Raw genomic sequence first — 21487 nt, 5'->3', positions numbered from 1 at the left:
GTGGCAAACTTTCTGAGAACACACTACGAAGCCAAAAATCATCATTTGCATAATCCGAAGCCTCGGCACAATGATGCAGACCCTAAAAAAGGTGGGTCCAACCTCAGCCAATTCAAAGGGAAGCTCGCACCAGCCGGTGCTTCGAAACCAATAACGTTGGATGTCGAAGAATGGCAGAACATTTCGTTGTATATCTTCAACAACCTAACAGAAGTGCAGCCGTACATCGAGTGAGTTCTCGACACACTTTCCCATAACTTCTAATTCCTTTGAACTACTCTTATTCCCGGATATTTCAAACAGCCGTTACGTCACCAAATTCTCGGATGGAGCGGTGATCGAAAATGATTTCATCGAAGAGTATGAGCTTCTATCAAAGACAGGAGGCGGCTATCCCGGTTTCATCTCTTGGTTCAAACAAACGGTAATTATCAATAATGGATCATTTCATTTCTTGGTCTAACTTGCGGCTAATGCAACAATCGTTTCGTATTAAACTTGTAGGCTAATTCAGAGTCTATGGATGCCGAATTGAGACAAGTCGCTAATGGTTTTGACTATAAGGTTCGTTCATTTGAGAAATACAACATCAACGGGTATCTCTTTCGTACCTTTGGCAAAGAGCTATCTATGCCCGATCGGAAATCTACAAATTGTGGTGTCTCTCCTATCGGCGAAGGTGTTATCGAGTATTATGGAAGAGTTGAAGCAATTTATGAAATTCAAGTCTATGGTGAAAACCCACCGAACGTCGTAGTCTTCAAATGTTATTGGTTCCAGCCGAAGGAGACTAGAAGGACTCATGAACATATAGGACTAGTCGAAATCAATCCAAACACCCATTTAGATATTCCCGATGTCTAAATTATGGCTCAACAGGCGACCCAAGTTTTCTATCTACCGTGGGCATGCCAAACGGATAAGAATCTGGAAGGTTGGTATGTTGTTTATGAAGTGCCGCCACATGTCAGACCACCTCTCCCAAATGAATAGGATTATGAACCTCACATTAACCCAGACACATATGATGGAGAATTCTTCCAAGAAACACATCTTTCCAAGAAACGTTTCAAGAATCGTCGTGCTTCACCCAAGAACATGGAAGTAGACAACGACAATGAATCCGACTACACCCGTGAGCCGGAGCCAGAAGACCTGGAACTCATAGAGGTTACTGATGCGGATGACCTGTCAATGCTTCAACGATTACAGAAAGGCCTTTCACAACTTCACGCCGTTGAACCCGACGAGCACGTCATTCATGAAGACATGCGTGATAGTGATGATGATGATGCATTTATTGATGATGATTATTAGTTTGTAATATTCACAACTTAAAATATATATATTTTAATATTTATTATTCATGTACATATTATTATTCATGTCAGTTATTCAATTTTTTTATGTTGTACTAATTTATTTTAATCTTTATCATGGCAGGTCACCAGGTGTTGAAAGATGGTGGGCGCTGGTCCAGATCACTCGACGGGTTCTTCCCAGCCGCCCCGCACGAGGGGTGGTACTTCCCTTCCACCCCTATCTCTCCGTAGAGCCATGGCACACAGTGTGTCGACACCACCCGTGGGTTCTTCTTCGTCGGCGGCATTGCCCACTGGGAGAGGTGCTGGTCTGGTAGGGAAGAAGGGGAAGGGTACAGGGAGAGGTGGTGGCCGCGGAAGATCCAGGAGGACTGTTGAGCCGTCCTCGCCACCACCACCAGCTCATTCACCCGAGCATAGGACTACTATGGTCGACCCGTTTGTGGAGGAGGCTACGGGGACTCCAGTCTAGGATCCTCGTGTTGACGGGCATTCGTCCCATGAGCCTCTGGTCCAGGATCAGCCTCGGGTCGAGGTGCATTCGGCCCACGAGACTATGGTTCCGGAGGCTTCACCCGACATGGAGAGGTCCGAATGGGATGCCTGGCCGGATCAGACCGAGTTGCCGGATTGGACCGAGGGTCCGGGTGGCTCAGGGGGCGGGGATGGCGGGGATGAGTTTACGGATAGTGAGGGCGATCTGCAGGTGGACGGGGCCAGTGTGTACAAGCGTGGTAGTACACGTCTCCCGGTCGTGCCGGCTACCCGCGAGGAGAGGCCGGTGATTAAACTTGAAGGAGATAGGTAAGTACATTTACTCTTTTTTAGCTTTTGCCTTCAAGTTTGTTCAAATATCTAATGTGTTGACCTTATCATACTCCACGGGATGGGCACACCCTCGTGGAGTCTGCAAGCGGAACTCCGTCCTTGGTGTGCTTTGTCGGACAAATTTCCCGGGGTTTGTCACGTTGCCTGGTGAGGGTCAGGTTCCTACACTAGGATTTTCCTGGGAGCACTACCAGGCTGCGCAGGCCCCGCCGGAGGAGATTATAGATGGCGTCCTGTGCCACACGAGGGCCGAGATGGTGATCAAGAGCTTTTGGGTAAATTATCCTTTTACACAATCTAAAATTAACAATATAGCTAATTATTGTACTAATCGGTGTTTTCACGTTTGATTGCAGACCCTCTATAGGTGTGATTATGGATATGAGGAGGAGGAGGCCAAGGTTCTCGACGCCGGGTGTAGGCGGTTACTACAGAACTTACGCCACGAGGCTCGGCCGCAGGCTATTCGAGACTATTACGCCACGCGTGGTATTAAGAAGCAGAAGAAGGATTGCCGCGGAAAGTTTCTGAAGGAGCAATACATGAAGGTAATTACCTATTCTTAAGTCCTTCTACGTAGTTTTCTTGATTTCATTCATAGTTGTAGCACTCAAAATTCTTTCTAATAACTTACAGGTGCCCCCGAGATGGTGTGCGGATAAGATGGATTGTTGGGAGGCGTTGGTTGATGAGTGGTGCACAGGCAACTGGCGAGCCGTCCACAACAATGCGAAGGATCGGCGTAGCCAAATGGTTGGTGTGCCACACCATCAAGGCAGCGCCAACTTACTTCAGTTCGGACGAAACTGGGTATATGATTTGCTTCATGATTCATGCAATTCATTCTTCATGCTAATATTTTGTTCCTCTCTTTTAGGCGCATCACAATAAGACGGAGATGCCACACTTGTATGACCTTTATGGCATGGCCCATACTGCCTCATACAAGAAGGCGAAGGCATTCTCTGAGTCTGACCTGGATGATCCAAATAACTTCACCAACATATCATCCCACCACAAGCTCGTGACATACAGGGACACGGGAAAGGCTACGAAAGGGGATGACTTTAACCCGAGTCAGAAACCTTTGAATCTAGAGCTGGTGATGATATCTGGTGGCGGGAGGCCCCATGGCTCGATAGCCATTGGAGATGGGATAATACGTTGTCCACTCACTCTCCAGGAGATCAAGGCGCGTCACTCGAGCAACTATCCTGAGATAACGCGTCGTCCACGGCCAGTCGATCTTGCCATCGAGGTTAGTTGTACGGACTCAGAAAACTTTCATCCATTTCATTATGTGTGTCACCATAGATCATCAGTGTGGTCACGAGGAATGGTGTTTCGAGATGCTCTTCAGAAAGAGAGAGCGGCAAACCAGGCTGCTCTTGAGAAAGAGAGATTGTCAAGCCAGGCTGCTCTTGATGAGAGGGACCAGACCACGACACGATTGATTGAGGAGGAGAGGGCCCGGAATGAGCCGGGTCAACGGGCCGTGTACGACCTTTTTGTGGTAAGTTTTTTTTCACATTAGCCAAATCATGTGTTTAATGTCTGTTTCATTACTAACTAATACGACCCACTCTTCAGGGTCTGTGCGAGAAGAGCGGTCAAGAACCTCCACCGATGCCCGTCTTCTCTTTGATTGACATGGTGAGTTTCATGATAAACTAGTATTAATAATTGAGTGTCATCATGCTAACTGAGACATTGCAAAATATCTTTTCTACAGAATAACTCCCGAGCGGCATCGCACGACCCTTCTCCAGGTGTTTCTCCTCCTTGATGACCACTACGGTAAGTTTCTCTTCTCCTCTTTCATATTCTCCTTGCCTTAATTTCCCCAACAATGACATAATTAGCCCATTTAGCTCCAAAATGCCATAATAACCTCAAAATGGCATAAGAACCTTGGTTAGCTCATTAATATTATATACTTAGCTTGTTTTCCTCTAAAATGACATAATTAGCCCATTTAGCTCCAAAATGACATAGTTTGCTAATTTAGCTCCAAGAAGAGGAGAAGAGGAGAAATGAAAAGGAAGAACAAAAAGAAGAAGATAAAGAGAAGAGAAGGAGAAGAAGAAGAAGAAGAAGAAGAGAAGAAGGAGAAGGAGGAGGAGGAAGAGGAGAAGAAGAGAAGAAGGAGAAGGAGAAGGAAAAGAATGAGGAGGAGGAGAAGAAGAGAAGAAGGAAAAGGAGCCTTCCTTATTCTCCTTCTTCTTCCCTCCTTCTTCTCCTCTTCTTCTCCTTCTTCTTCTCCTATTCTCCTCCGCCTTCTCCTTCTCCTCATCCTCCTCCTCCTTCTCCTCCTTATTCTTGTTTTTTCTTCTCCTTCTTCTCTTCTTGCTTCTTCTCTTTTTTCTTCAATTTAGCTTATTTGTCATATATATGTTCTTCTTCTTCTTCTTCTGACTTTCTTATTCCCATTTTGCAGATTGGATGTACTACATGCATGGAAGCTAGCATTGGAGTGCTTTAGTTCCCGTTTTTATTTGAGTTGATGAACAATGTGGAACTATATGTATATGTATATTTGGATGAACAATATATGTGCAACTATATGTATGTATATATGGATGAAACTTTGTATGTGTTGGTTCTCTTGATATATGGGATGTACGATGATGAACAAATGGCATTGATCAGCTTTATATGTATATCATATATGTGCTGTGACCTATTTATCATATATGTGCTATGAATTATATATATATATATATATATATATGTGTGTGTGTGTGTGTGTGTGTGTGTGTGTGTGTGTGTGTGTGTGTGCGCTGTGAAATAGAAAAAATAAACAAAAATGTGACAATATAGGCTCTTTGCCGTCAGCCAGCTGATGGCAAAGGCCTTTGCCATCAGCTGACCGACGGCAAAGGTGCCACATGGCACCCACTGTGCTCCCTGGGTGTCCATATAGTCTCTTTGTCGTCTGCTTCCTGGGTGGGCAGACGGCAAAGAAGAGGGCACAGAGGAGGGGGGGAGGGGTAGGCAGACGACAAAGAGTGGAGGGGGAGGAGGTGGAGGCAGATGGCAAAGAAGAGGGCGAGGCAGACGGCAAAGCCTCCGTTAGCCCCTAACGGAGGCAACGCCTGTCGGCTGCCATCTCGACATCTTTGCCGACTGCTCTTATGAAAAGCTGACGGCAAAGCTCTTTGTCGTCCGCTTCGGTGAGGCTGACGGCAAAGAAGCTACAATGCCGTCGTAGGCTGACGCAGAATTTTTGCCGACATGAGTTTTCTTTCCCGTCTGTGTATTACTCTTTGCCGTTGGTGGATTACTCTTTGCTGTCTGTGATGGCAGACGGCAAAGAAGCTAATTCCCGTAGAATTTACGCACAAACGCACCATATACCTTCCTCAAAACAACCACCATACCTACCTATTATGACATTTTCATAGCCATTCTAAGATATATTGCCATGCAACTCCCACCGTTCTGTCTCATGACATGTGCCGTCACTTTCATATTGCCATTGCATGATTGTAAGATAGCTAGCGAGATGTTTCAATGTCATACGCTAAGATAGATCGTTGCACATCCCGGTACACTTCCGGAGGCGTTTCCTATAGAGTCATCATTGTTCTAAGTATTGAGTTGTGAGTAAATAAAAGTGTGATGATCATCATTATTAGAGCATTGTCCCATGTTAGGAATAAAAAAAGAGGCCAAAGATGCCCACCAAAAAAGAGAGGCCAAAGAGCTCAAACAAAAAAATGAGAGAAAAAGAGAGAAGGGACAATGCTACTATCCTTTTCCACACTTGTTCTTCAAAATAGCACCATGTTCTTCATGATAGAGAGTCTCTTGTTTCGGCACTTCCATATACTAGTGGGAATTTTCATTATATAACTTGGCTTGTATATTCCAATGATGGGCTTCCTCAAAATTTCCCTAGGTCTTCGTGAGCAAGAAAGTTGGGTGCACACCCACTAGTTTTGCTTTTGAGCTCTCACACACTTATAGCTCTAGTGCATACTTTGTATGGCAATCCCTACTCATTCACATTGATATCTATTAATGGGCATCTCCATAGCCTTTTTAATACGCCGAGTCAATGTGACCATCTCCTCCTTTTTCTCTCACAACCACCACCACACTCTATTCCACCTATAGTGCTATATCCATGGATCACGCTCATGTATTGCGTGAGAATTGAAAAAAGTTTGAGAAAGTAAGAGTGCGAAAACAATTACTTGGCCAATACCGGGGTTGTGCATGATTTAAATTAGTTGTATGGGGATGATGGAGCATAGCCAGACTATATGATTTTGTAGGGATAACTTTCATTGGCCTTGTTATTTCGAAAGTTCATGATTACTATGCTAGTTTGCTTGAAGTATTATTATTTTCGTGTCAATAGTAAACTATTGTTTTGAATCTTACGGATCTGAACATTCATGCCACAAGAAAGAAGTTACAAAGGACAAATATGTTAGGTAGCATTCCACATCAAAAATTCGGTCTTTATCACTTCCCTACTCGAGGACGAGCAGGAGTTAAGCTTGGGAATGCTTGATACATCTCCAATGTATCTATAATTTTTTATGGTTCCATGTTATTATCTTGTCAACTTTGGATGTTTTATATGCATGAATATGCTATTTTATATCTTTTTTGGGACTAACCTATTAACTCAGTGCCAAGTGCCAGTTTCTGTTTTTTTCTGTGTTTTTGACACTTTTCAGACGGAGTCCAAATGGAATAAAACTTTGCGATGATTTTTTTGGACCAAAAGAGACCCCCGAAGGTTTGGAAGAAGGCCAGAAGAGCCACGAGGGAGTCACAAGCCCGGGAGGCGCGACCCCCCTAGGCCGCACCTACCAGGCTTGTGACCTCCTCATGGGCCCAACCGACGTAATTCCACCACCATAAAATCCTATAAATACATAAACCCCCAAAAAGAAACATAGATCGGGAGTTCCGCTGCTGCAAGCCTCTGTAGCCACCAAAAACCAATCGGGAGCCCGTTCCGGCACCCTGTCGGAGGGGGAACCCATCTCCGGTGGCCATCTTCATCATCCCGACTATCTCCATGACGAGGAGGGAGTAGTTCTCCCTCGGGGTTGAGGGTATGTTCCAGTAGCTATGTGTTTGATCTCTCTCTCTCTCTCATGTTCTTAAGATGTCTTGATCTCGATGTACCGTGGGCTTTGCTACTATAGTTGGATATTATGATGTTCTTCCCCCTCTCCCTTCTTGTAATGAATTGAGTTTCCCCTTTGAAGTTATCTTATCGAATTGAGTCTTTGAGAACACTTGATGTATGTCTTGCACGTGTCTATCTGCGGCGATCAACTTGCGGGTTTGTGACATTGGGAACCTATGCATATGGGTTGGCACACGTTTGATTCATGTGAGTACTCGATGTATGTTTTGGTGATCAACTTGCGGGTTCGTGACATTGGGGACCTATGCATAGGGGTTGGCACATGTTTTGACTCTCCGGTAAAAACTTTGGGGCACTCTTTTAAGTTCTATGTGTTGGTTGAATAGATGATTCTGAGATTATGTGATGCATATCGTATAATCATGCCCACGGATACTTGAGGTGACAATGGAGTATCTAGGTGACATTAGGGTCTTGGTTGATATGTATCTTAAGGTGTTATTCTAGTACGAACCCTATGAAAGATTGAACAGAAAGAATAGCTTCGTGCTATTTTACTACGGACTCTTGAATAGATCGATCAGAAAGAATAACTTTGTGGTGGTTTCGTACCCAACAGTAATCTCTTCATTTGTTCTCCGCTATTAGTGACTTTGGAGTGACTCTTTGTTGCATGTTGAGGACTAGTTATATGATCCAATTATGTTATCATTGTTGAGAGAACTTCACTAGTGAAAGTATGAACCCTAGGCCTTGTTTCCACGCATTGCAATACCGTTCGTGCTCACTTTTTTTACTAGTTACCTTGCTATTTTTGTAATTTCAGATTATAAAAACCAATATCTACCATCCATATTGCACTTGTATCACCATCTCTTCGCCGAACTAGTGCACCTATACAACTTACCATTGTATTGGGTGTGTTGGGGACACAAGAGACTCTTTGTTATTTGGTTGCAGGGTTGCCTGAGAGAGACCATCTTCATCCTATGCCTCCCGCGGATTGATAAACCTTAGGTCACCCACTTGAGGGAAATTTCTACTGTCCTACAAACCTCTGGACTTGGAGGCCCAACAACGTCTACAAGAAGAAGGTTGCGTAGTAGACATCACTCCACCCCCCCGGTCGCTGTCCTTGGCTCTGGCTCGTGTGGTGCCGGCGGCGATGGGCCCTCCTTTCCCCGCGCGCTCGTTACCCCTTCCCAGGGAAGGGTACGGCGGTGGTGCAGCTCGGTCGGATGCGGTGCGGCGACCCGGTGGTGGTGGCCAGCGGCGGGTGAGGTGGCGGCGCTCCTCCTTGGCGGAAAGGCGGCGTGGCAGTGCGGGGTGGCCGGCGACGCGCCCCTGACCCAAATCTGGGCCATGTGGGCCCCATATGAGTCATAGGGGGCGGGCTACCGGCGTGGCTGCGGTGTCTTCTGCATGGTGGTGAGGAGGAGCAACTTGGACGGGGGGTGGCGTCACCGACGGTGTGCCTGTTGTAGCGTGATGGCGGGAGCTTAACGGGGGGGGGGAGGGGTCCCGGCCGGGCCTGGTATGCTCCTGCTATTGCGTCCAGTCGGCTACCGTCGTTGACGGTGGAGGTTGAGCCCTCCCGCGTGCCGACGGTACTGCTGCTCCTAGTCCCGACTCCTCTTCATCGTCGTGCATGTCTCTCCTTACGGCGCCGTGGTGAGACGGCGCGGGGCCTCAAGACCGTGTTGGTGCAGGGTGTAGGTCGGCTTGGTGACACGCTCTGGAGCGCCGGAGGTGCAGGTTGGGATTGGGAAAAACCCTTGTCGGCCTGGCCGACACTGCCGCGGTGACGCCATTGGGTGTCCCGAACCTTCGTGGAGGGCGTCGGGGCTGTCCTTCCTCGCGCCTCATCGTGTACCGGGGGAAACCCTTGACGACACTGTTGTCACGAGTCTTTTGTGTCTTTTGTCGCATTCCTTCTTAGAGGTGTTGATGGGTACCGGCGCTTTAGAGTCCTGAAGCTTAGTGCAAGAGTCTTGGTGGGCACAACGGTCACGAGTCATTTGTGTTTTTTATCGATCCGTCGGTGTAGGCATTTATTTCTTTTGTATTTTTTTTTTCATTTCCTTTATGCGGACTGTGTTATTTTCGCCCCAGCACATATCGTCGGTTGTTCTATTCGGTTGCTTTGTAATATAAAGCGACGGGAATTTTTTTTCGTCTTTTAATACGTGATTTTGGCTGCTGACATAGTTTGAGCGGTATACGCATTGCACATCCTCATCCCCGAGATTTCCGAGATGGATCCAGACCGTTGCATGGCTTTTACTTCATGGGTCTTTGGAGAAAAGAAACTGCCCAACCTCAAGAATTGGAGCAATTTGACATTAGAGGAATCGTAAATGACTTTAAGGTCGCAGTTCTTGCTTAATTATGGACATCGGAGAGAAGGAATGGATACTAATGTGTTCCATGTAAAAAGAAAGATATCCATTTGTTTGTTTTTCCTGGTGGAGTACGCCCTCCTTGTTCTTCCAGAACAGCAGCTAGGAACAGTCGCGCTGTTTCTAGGAATGAAGCTGATGGTCAAGTTGGAAATCCATTGGGTGCTGTTTCTGGGAATGATGTTTACAACTAATGGTCAAGTTGGAAATCCATTGGCCGTTGAAAGTTGGAGTGATCCTCAATCTGCTCTAGATCGTTCTGGTGGCTATCAATCTTCTTTGTTGCCCCTAGTGTATCAAGTAAAGAAACCCCAAATAGTTTGAATGGACATTCAAATCTTCACACAGAATCTGTTGAACATGAACATCCAGGGCATTTCTTGGAAGCACATCTGCTCCAGGGAACATTGCTGTGTACTCCCTCCGTTCCTAAATATAAAACCTTTTAAAGATTGTATTATGAACTACATACAGATGTATATAGACATATTTTAGAGTATAAATTCATTCATTTTGCTTCGTATGTAGTTTTCTAGTAAAATCTCTAAAAGGTCTTATATTTTGGAACGGAGGGAGTATGATTTATGTTATGAAAAAAGCTTTCGTCCCATTCTATAAATAAAGCAAACTACCGAGCCACATCATCCGACAACAATCAAAACAACACACACGCCCCACTGGAGGTAGCACTACACGACAAGGTACCAAGGTTACGCTGTGGGCACAACACAACAAGCTCAAATAAAATAGAAACAACATGGAGGCGCGGCAAAAACACAGCGCCCTCTAATCCGGCTCCGGCGGAGGGAGGGGCGGTATCAAGCAGAGAGCCATCGCACGAAGACGGAAGATGGAGGAGTTGATGGCGTCTCGGTCTCGCGAGGGCTAAGCGACTGCCAGAGCTGCAGATATCCACACAATTTGAACACCGCGGTAGTAGCACGACGAAGAGAAACACTTTGAATAACAAGCTTATTGCGGACAGTCCACATCGTCCAGGCTAGGACCCCCACCGTCAACCACCTAGTGTGGTGGACAGCTGGGGGCGTAGCCTGAAGTTCGGCGAGCAGGCCAGGAAAGTTTGTGTGGCACCAGGTGCCGCCGACCACTTTGCAGAAACAAATACATAGAAATTGCACGAACACGCAAGAGAAGAAGGTGTGATTAGAGTCCTCTTCCGTCGTACAAAGCGGACATATTCCATCCCCTGGTCCATGCTGTTTAAGGACCACGACACCAGAGGGAAGGCGTCCATGAAGCCACTGCCAGAGGAATATCCGGATCTTCAAGGGAAGCCTAATCTCCCAGAGGGCCGCGACCGCCAGTATGATTTATGTTGTAAGGGAAAGAGAGGGATTGGTGGAATAGTTCTTTATTGCTTGAGCCTCGTGGGCATATATATAAGAGTACATGGTCATCTTGGAGTACAAGTCAATGCAGGAACAAATCCTAATCTATCTATGAGCGGCCTGATGGCGGCGGCGGCGGCGGCTGGTTAGGAGCGCAGCGGTGATGCTCGAAATAGGCGAGGAAGAGCCCGCCAACATGACGAAGACCGGCGCGGACGATGACGTTCCCGCACCAAAGGATATGGCGCGGCGCATACCACAGGAAGTCAACGCGCGGGGACAACGGAGTGGACCGCGCGCCGCAGCGTTACGACCCGAAGGAGCGACGAAAGGCAAAACCTCAGGGTGGCGCTGCGGCCCGACGAGGCGACGTAGCGGCATTCTGATGATCGATCGATGGAGGGGCGCGCTTTACTCGGGACAGTCTTCACGGGACCTACGAAGGCGCGCGCAACCGATGGGCCGGATTGGTCTCACGGCATAGCTGAGGTGGATCGCGGGGCGGGCGGGTGATCAATCCGACCGCGCCCGTGGTCGGGGATGTTGCTCGATGGAGGCGGTGTGGCGGTGTCCGAGATTGAAGCCGGCGATGACGATCGCAACCGGAGCCGGTAGTCGGCCAAGGACGGCCAGCAAGGCCGACACAACTGACAGCTAGCAGCTAGCGAGGCTGACATGGCAGGCCCGAGGAAGCCGACGAGGCCGACGGTCGGAGCCGATAGCCGGCCAGAGGCAGCCAGCGAGCAGCCAGCCAGAGGCAGCCAACAAGGCCGGCACGGCCGTCCCGAGGAAGCCGACGAGGCTGACGCGGCCGGAGCCGGGAACCGGCCCGACGTAGCCGATGCACGAACGTACGAAGCGACGGCGCAGGTGAATGGTGATGAAGCAGTCCCGGGCGAAGAAGGGCGGTGATGGCCGGTGCAGGACGATGACGGGAAGACGCGCGATCGACGGCCAGAAGGGGCCACCGCGTTGCATGAAGCCGTTGGGGTCGGTGTAGAGGCATGATCGCGCCGATGGTGAAGTAGAGGCGCGGTGGTCGACGACGACGGCGGGCGACACAAACCGATCCTAGATCGAAAAACCAAAAAGAAAGAACGCCGGTCAAGAGACCGACAAAAGAGAGAAACCCGGATCAAGAGATCGGGAAAAAGACTCTCTAGGGCAGCCGGTCAATAACACCGGCGAACAAACCCTTGATGCAGACCGCGCGGCCTCGACGGCGGTCATGGAGGCCGACCGCCCCGAGGACGACGCGCGGTGGCGGAAGCGACGAGCGGCGGCTAGGTCTAGAAACTTGCGGCAGATACCATGTTGGTAGAGAAAGAGAGGGATTGGTAGAATATTTGTTTATCGGTTGAGCTTCGTGGGCATATATATATATATATAAAAGTACATGATCATCTTGAAGTATAAGTCAAGAAAGAAACAAATTATAATCTATGTATGTTTTTTGAACAATCACGATACTCAACAATTTAGTTACACAATCAATTAGTATGCCATCTACTTCAAGCAATGTTGGTCCAACAAATGGGTTGGGCATTTGTTTCAATAGTTTACATAAGTAATCCGAGGGGATTCTTACAAATAACCCCGCAAATTTCTATCCAGCTGTGGTTGATGAGCTGGTATCGTATCAATCTAAGCCTGACAATAAACATGTGATTCCTGTTCATGGTCATCTTTGGAAGGATGTCCTGGAAGGACCCCGGGCCAAACAGGCATCTGAAGCGCAAGGTTGAGGAAGAGCTGTAGGTATTATTTTTTTCTTCTAAAATTTTAATACATATTTTAGTACTCTATTTGGCCTTGAGTACTGGTTCTCTTTTTTGGTCCTTCCTTGCGAGTTGTACCCTTGCTCTGTATACTAAAATAATTTTTCCTCTTAAATATGGACAACAGATAAACTTTTGTTCCTTTTTCATGCATAAAATAAACCCCTTGCTGGTTTACAACCACAACACGTTTTTGTTGTTGCAGTTATCTCGTTTTTTTATGTTGTAGTGGATGGCTTTACACTATCCTTACACATTCTGCCAAATTGTTCACAAGAGCCAGATGTATGTTTAAGTGTTTTGACAAGTTGATATGAATTGGGATTCAATTGGTATGATAAAGAACAATGTAATGTAAGATAAGTAATAGAGGAAACTCCTAATGTTTTGTCTATTTTAGCACAATCTGTCTACCGTATCCTAGGATGTTCCATGTGCTATTTATCTGCTTATTCCTTAAAAGAACTCATCATGCTACTGACAGTAGGAAATTGTTGTATCACTTTATCATTATATTAAAACAAATGCTAACCAGCACTATATGATGGACTGGGTTACACAGCAATTAATCGTGTACATGACCTCCCGAGTCGCCCCCGCGTGGCGGCTAGGAGGCAGCTCCAGATCCCGCCGTCCGGCCTCCTTTCTCCTCCTCCTCCTCCCTCGCTGCCGTCCAAGTGCGCCGCCAGACGAAGCCTTGTCGTCGTCGTTGCCGGCGGGGACGGTGGGTCCTCCCGCTCGAGCAGGGCTGGCATGGGCCGGTGCCCCCGGGTGGGAGCGTGGCGTTGGGCCGAGAGTCACGGCGGGTGGTGACGACGCTCCGACGCTTCTGCTCCTCAGCAACCGACAGCTGCGTGCTCTGGTGCGTCGTGGTCGCCATGGACGGCGGCAGCACAAATAGATCGGTGGATGGCGGCGCGGCCGAATATAGGCCCAGGCGCGAGCCTTGGTCACCAGGTTGTGGTCGGCGCGTTGGTGGGTGCGACACGCCGGCAGCTGGGCGGATCTTTCTTCTACCCTTGTCTGGTCCTTGGCAACGCGGATAACTCCTGGGGAAACCCTAGATCTCCTTGAGATCGAGCGATGGAGGTACTTTTCTAGCGTAATGCCTCTTGAGAGCATTGTTTTTGGAGTTTGCTCCGGTTGAAGGGACCAGTGACACCGGCGACGCACACTTGGTGGAGCAACTGCCGATGAAAATCGTGCCGACTATGGTCATGGCGGACGATGGCGGCGTCTCCGGTGTCATTCCCTTGTCGTGGCATCGTCGTTGCAGTTTGCCTCATCATGCTCGGGTGCTTCGGGGGAAACCCTAGATCCAGGTCTCCCGGATCAGACGGTGGCGTCTCAGTGTCGCTTTCCCTCTTGTGGGCATCGTTTTGGAGCAAGTGTTTGCTAGATGGGACAAAAGTAGGAGCGGTGTTACATCTAGCGCAAGGACGACGGCGGATCCCGGCGGCATGGCGCTACGGAGTTTCGGCGACGGGCGCGTGTGGATGGATACGTGCAGGATGGTGGTGTTGTCTGACGCCGTGGTGATGTCGATGACTGGCCTGGCAAGGTTGGTGCACTAGTACCTGTTGTGGAGATGGAACAGTGGAAGACGACGATAGCGGCCTCTCAGAGTGTGCTGGGCCAGTTTGTGACCCATTTCCGGCATTGTGGACTTGGCTGGGGCATCTGCCTTTAGATGTTTGGTTTTGATGCGATGTTTGTTTCGTATTACGCTCGGACATTTGAGACGCCCTCATTAATAAGATAGGAGTAGCGACATTTGTGTTGCATAGATGGTGGTTCACACATACTGATGTATTACTTTGTAAGGTCTTTATTAAAAATAAATAAAATAGCTGCATGCATCGCTCAGATGCAGAGGACGGAGGTATATCCTCATTTCAAAAAAAATAAAAATAAAAATAAAAAAACACTGCAATTAATTGTAATAATTTGCTCAACATCATTAATACGGTATAGCAATGCGATGCCGTCTCTTGTCCTTTGCGACCTTGTACGTATTCATTAGCTCTTATCTTCAAATGCATATTGTTATTTAGCTTCTTCCACTATTATTTGTTTGTATTTTGATTTTGTTTTTGTTTTAAAACATCCACTTGAGCTTGTTGGCCCGTCAGTTGGCGCTACTCGTGCTGTGCAAAGAAAGCCCCTCACGTACTCGTGTACTACCTACTACTGCCTATATTATTTAGAAACAGATGACATCCTAGAAAGTGTGCAGTCAAACTTCTCTAGCTTTGACTTTACGAATATATGATGTATTATGATTTGCCATGAAAACAATTTCCATCTTATGATTTTTAAATCTATTTCTAACATATTCATTGAAAAGTAATAATGGTCAAAGTAGTATGTTGGAGACGTTACTTTTTTTTTTAGAAAAAGAGGTTACCTCCGTCCTCTGCATCAGCATAATGCATACAACCCTTTTATTGAACATAATCAAACGAAACTCGGTTCAATATAGTCTTCGATGAAACAGTAAATACGTAAGAGTAAACCAAAAAGTGCCACAATCGGTAAAATAGGCTTAGATGACTAACCATCTATCCTATCACTCGACTGTCATCCAAACCGGCTATAGATATCTTGTGCTACCGTCTCCCATCGGGTAGACCCAGTAACCAAATGTTTTTTGGTTTCTGCAGGAGTGAGTAATGACCACGTAAGGATCAAAGTCGTCGCTCTGTGTAATACCTGCAAAAAATGTATATTGATATGTCTGTTAAAAACCACATCATTCGTGCAATTCCATATAGCCCAAAGAAGTGCAAAAACTCCTATACGGATGTGTCTTGCAATCATCGTTTCGACTCCATCTAGCCACGTTCCAAATAACGTGTCAATGTTATCCGCAGGCGTAATGCTAAAGGCTATACGAATTGTCTACCATAGAATTCTGGCAAGTGGACAACGGAGAAATAGGTGTTTAATGTTCTCGTCTTTATCACAGAAGTTGCATCTAGTACTGCCACCCCAATTTCGTTTAGCTAAATCATCCTTAGTCAGAATCACCCTCTTGTGAACAAACCACATGAATACTTTGACCCTTAAGGGTACCTTGACCCTCCAAATATTTAGAGATTTGGGGATAGTAGTAGTATCAATAAGATTGAGATACATTGATTTGACAAAAAATATCCGCTATTCGTAAGCTTCCAATGCACCCTATGAGACTCATGTGATAGTTGTACATCCATGAGTCTCCTCATCAAGTGGAGCCAATCTTCCCAGCGTTGTCCAATTAAAGCTCTACGGAATTGGATGTTTAGAGGATTTGACTGTAGAATTGTGGCAACATATACATCCTTACGTTGCACTATATTGTATAGGGTTGGGTACTTAATAGCTAGAGGCATGTCCTCCAACCACGTATCCTCCCAGGATCTCGTCCCCTCACCATTCCGATAATAAATTTAGTCCTCTGAAAAAAGGCTAACCTTACTTTCATCAACCCTTTCCAAAATGGTGAGTCAGTGGATCTGACATTTACCTGAGCTAATGTTTAGAATGTAGGTATTTATTATGCAAAATTTGTATCCACATACCCTCTGTCTCTACAGAAAGTCTGAACAGCCACTTGCTCAGCAAACATGTATTCTTTACCTCTAAATTCTCAACCCCCAGACCTCCCTGGTCTTTAGGCCTACAAATAATATCCCATTTAGATAACATGTATTTCTTTCTGTCCTCATCACTCTGCCAGAAGAATCTTGATCGATAGAAATCCAACCTTTTGCGTACCCCTACTGGTACCTCAAAGAAGGATAGAAGGAACATCGACATACTTGTCAGTACCGAGTTTATCAGAATTAATTTTCCCCCACCAGATAACAGCTTGCCCTTCCAGCAGCTTAACTTTTTCTCAAACCGATCTTCAATGCATTTCCACTCACTGTTGGAAAGTTTTCGACGATGAATGGGCATGCCTAAATAACTGAACGGTAGGCCTCCCAATTCACATCCGAACAATTGTTTATAAGTGTTTTGTTCGTCTTTGGCTTTCCCAAAGCATAACAGCTCACTCTTATGAAAATGAATTTTCAAGCCTCACAATTGTTCAAATAGGCAAAGTATGAGTTTCATATTTTGGGCTTTTGCTATATCATGTTCCAAGAACAGGATAGTATCATCAGCATATTGCAGAATGGAGACACCACCATCCACCAGATGCGGCACGAGTCCACCTACTTGGCCTTTCTGTTTAGCCCTTCCTATTAGGATTGCCAGCATATCAGCAACTATGTTAAATAGGATAGGTGACATTGGATCTCCCTGCCTGAAACCTTTGAGTGTTTGGAAAAAATGGCCAATGTCATCATTGATTTTAATTCCAACACTCCCTTTTTGTACAAAGGATTCAATATGTCTTCTCCATATTTCATCGAATCCCTTCATTATGTAATGCATGTTGTAGGAAAGGTCACTTGACTTAATCATAGGTCTTCTCGAAATCCACCTTGAAGATTACCCCATCTAGTTTCTTCGAGTGAATTTCATGCATCGTTTCATGAAGGACTACCACACCTTCCAGTATGTTCCTGCCCGACATGAAAGCTGTTTGACTAGGTTGCACCACCTCATGTGCAATCTTCATCAACCTATTTGTTCCTACCTTTGTGAAAATCTTGAAGCTGACATTCAGAAGGAAAATAGGAATAAATTGTTCGATACGCACCGTCCTTCCTTCTTTGGCAACATTGTCACTGTCCCAAAATTAAGATGGGATAGCTGCAGGTTTTCGTTGAATAAGTCTTGGAACATAGGTAACAAATCACCTTTGACAATGTGCCAACATCTCTTGTAAAACTCAGCCGGAAACCCGTCTGGGCCTGGTGCCTTATAATTTTTCATTTGTGATATAACTTCAAACACCTCTTTCTCCGTAAAAGGCGCGGATAGTACCTCATTCTCGTCTGTCCCGAGCTGAGGTATGTCGCCGACCATATGCTCATCCATGGATACAAAATTATCCACTGGAGCCCCGAATAATTTTTTATAGTACTCGGAGATATACAATTTGAGATTCTCGTGTCCCACAATTGTACCCTCATCTTGTTCTAGCTGGATAATTTTTTTTCTTTCTATGCTTTCCATTAGCTATCAGATGAAAATATTGTGTGTTGTCATCTCCTTGTACCACTTGACGGACTTTCCCTCTAAGTGCCCACTTCAACTCCTCCTCTCTGAGCAGTTGTTTCAGCTTTAGTTCAGCCTCCGTTTTCAATGACCTCTCATTGTCATCTAATAACGTTTGTTCGGCTTTTATGTCTACGTGTTTATAAGTTCGAGAAGCCTTTGTTTCTCTTTCTTATATATTCCACTATCATGTTTTGCCCATCCCCGTAAGAATTGCCTCAGGTGTCTTATCTTATTTTGCCACCTGTCGACATTCGAATCTCCTTCTGTGCACATAGCCCATTCTCTGGCTATGAGGTCCACAAACCCCTCTCTTTCAAACCATCCCAATTCGAAAGAAAAAAGGTTCTTATTCCTCACATGTGTTGCTTCCCCTAAGTCTACAAACAATGGGGTATGATCAGAGATAGCTCTTGGTAACGCTTGAACTGTGACAAGAGGGAATTTCTGCTCACATTTCACACTCGTGAGAACCCGGTCCAACTTGTCAAAAGTTGGGTTAGGTAAAGAGTTTGCCCAAGTGAACTTTCTCCCTGATAGCTCAATCTCCCGCAAATTAAGGCTTTCGATGATTGAATTAAACATAAATGACCATCTGCCATCAAAGTTATCATTGTTTTTCTCATCTCGCCTCCGGATTATATTAAAGTCGCCCCCTACTAAAATCGGCAGTCTCTCGTCCCCGCAAATTCGGACAAGGTCAGCCAAGAAATCTCTCTTGAGCTCAGGCTGGGCCGCTCCATACACTGCTACGAGGGCACATTGGAACCCATCCTCTTTGGAACGAACTCTAAATTTGACGGCAAAGTCCCCATACACCACGTTTCGTACTTGGAGTGTCTCGCACTGGACCCCAAGCAAGATCCCACCGTATCTTCCTCTTGGAGGTAGACAATGCCAGTCAAATTCAGAACCTCCAGATAGAGTGTTTAAAAACTGAGCTGTATAGTTATCTCTCCAGTTTCGAACAATGCAATGAAATCTAATTTGTGCTCAATAGTTGTTTCAGCTAGGAATCTTCTTTTAGCCAAGTCTGCTAGACCTCCGCTATTCCAGAATATTCTTTTCATCGCTCATCATGAAATTTCTTAGCCGTTTTAAATCTAGCACTATGGCGCACAGCTGAAACAGGATAGACCTTTCTCTTCTAGGTCCTTTTTGGCCTATCCTGAACATCCGACCGGTCCACATAACCGTTCGACTGTTGTGCGGTAGCAGTCGTTTGTGAAGGGGCCTCATACCCCTCCTCAACGATATCATTTGTGTCTTCAGGCAAAAGGGGGATGGCACAAGATCCTCACATAAACGATCTAAAGCTCCCAACCCTAGTGCATTTATATCAGAATCATTCGTTGGTTTTACGGCTGCAATTTTTCTCACCATCTCAATTGCCCTCTATGCCTCTAAGTCTAACAAGTCATTTACCGATCTAGATATCTCCTGCCCATTGCTACCCAATGATACCCCAATCTCGGTGGCGTTTCTAATTATATCATCTTCAAAAAAATGCAAAATAGAACAACTCGCATCAATAGACATACCTGAAAAGGTCTCGATGTCGCGAAGCTTAGCCGTCCACATAGCACGGCCCAAATGTAGCTCGTCAACATCTGGTTGGGCTTGCAGACGATAACTCGATCGCCTCCTCAGTGGAGGGCCCCAACGTACTATAACCGCCTGTCATAAGTCTAGTCTGGCCTTCCGAAATGTCACCATCAACCGCTGTTATGGTGTGGCCAGTATGTATAACCGACCCACCCCGTGCTCTTTCACCATCAGCACTCAGCGCAGCCCTAGCCGGCGCCTACAGCGGCCTGACGGAAGTCGTAGCAGTCGAAGTACCGCTGCTGCCGACCCTGGCTGCATGCGGTATGCTGACGTTACTCATGCCCATAACTTGTTTTATGTTGGATACTTTGCCATGCCCAAAGGGTATCATTTATTTGTGAACTGCGGGAACATTATTTTGCATGGTCGTGTCTCCACTGGTCTGATGGATATTCACAATATGCTGATCTTCTCAATCTTTTTAAGGCTGCGACCAAAACAAGCTTGAATGAAGCCCTCTAACCCAATACGGGGCCAACGTGTGAAGATACTGAGGATAGCGCAATTCCAACACGAGAGCTTTCAATTTCTCTTTTTATTATGTTCAAACAAATGTAAACATCCATTGTAGGCCGACTTGTTTGCTGCAGAAAGAGTAAAGAGAAAATGCCGCACTTGCTGTTTGCGTTCTTGGGATCTTCCCATCTTCCTTGACTGGTGCACTAACAGCGAAAACATATGTTTTACAAATATCGTACTCCCTCCGTCTCGGTGAATAAGTCATCTTATGAAAACTAAATAATCCAAAACACTTAGGCACGATGCATTAACTTTCATCTCGTTTCTTGTTTTTTGACATGAATGAAGGAATCAACCAATAAGAGACGTGGGGCATGTATGTTTTTAATGACTTGAGACTAACTAGCACAATATGCATTGGTCAATTCATTGCATGCAATGGTATTAATTAGCAAATTAGCATTGATTTCTCTCGTTTTCCTCTCCGTCTTGGTCACGGTGCACAACCTATGATGACTTATACACCGAGACAGAGGGAGTACTATTGTTTGTTTAATAAATATCGGCCTTGTGTATAAAGTGAACGGATGAACTTGAGAGCAGGTACAATAGAGCTGAGTCAGCTGGCTATAAGGAATAAACTAATATATTTTTGTTTAGTTAGAGGAAAGAGAAGAAGAGAGAGAAGGTAAACGGGCTCTTAGCTAAGAGCCAGCTCTAGCACGTGCTCCTAGGCATTTTGTGAGTATGAAAGGTGGACCATATAATAAAGAAGTAGTACACTTTTGCAATGAACTATTGTACATGTTGGCTATAAGACGGGCTATAGATTTTTTGGAAAAGGAGGCGAAGCCCCGGCCTCTGCATCGAGAGATGCATACGGCCATATATTATATCAAACCCAAGTCATCGAATAGTACGTAAAGTCTCCAAAAAAGTAAACGAAAAAAGAGCAAAAAGATACACGGCGTCCAACTCGCCACAACCGGGATGCGTTAAAATAAGCCTAGATGACTAAACACATATCCTATTAATATGACGCCATCCAAACCGGTTGAAGATAACCTGAGCTACCATCTCCCATCGGACACACCCAGTAACCACAGGCTCCCTGGCTTCCACAAGAGTGAGTAATGACCATGTGCGGATCAAGGCAGTAGCCCTGAAAATGACCTGCAAAAAGTGAATATGTTGATGTTTGTTAAATACCAAGTCATTTCTACAGTTCCATGTAGCCCACAAAAGTGCACATGATCCTACTCGGATAAGGCTAGCAGTTATATCATCGACCCCTCTTAACCACGTCCCAAATAACGTGTTTAAACTGTTGGGTGGCTTAATGTTGAAAGTAATAAGAAGTGTTCGCCATAGAAGTTTAGCCATAGGACAGTCCAGAAAGAGGTGTTTAATTGTTTCATCGTTCTGACAAAAACTGCATCTAGTATTACCTTTCCATTTACGTTTTACCAAATTATCC

General features: G+C 45.9%; 1 pseudogene; it reads left to right on the top strand.

Moving 5' to 3' along the window:
• Positions 1 to 15061, top strand: part of LOC123396386 — a 189611-nt pseudogene extending 174550 nt beyond the window's left edge.
• The last annotated feature ends 6426 nt before the right edge of the window (positions 15062 to 21487 follow it).

This window comes from Hordeum vulgare, chromosome 5H (genome assembly GCF_904849725.1).
Source record: "Hordeum vulgare subsp. vulgare chromosome 5H, MorexV3_pseudomolecules_assembly, whole genome shotgun sequence".
NCBI classification, from domain to species: Eukaryota; Viridiplantae; Streptophyta; class Magnoliopsida; order Poales; family Poaceae; genus Hordeum; species Hordeum vulgare.
This window is presented reverse-complemented; position numbering and strand designations above follow the sequence as displayed.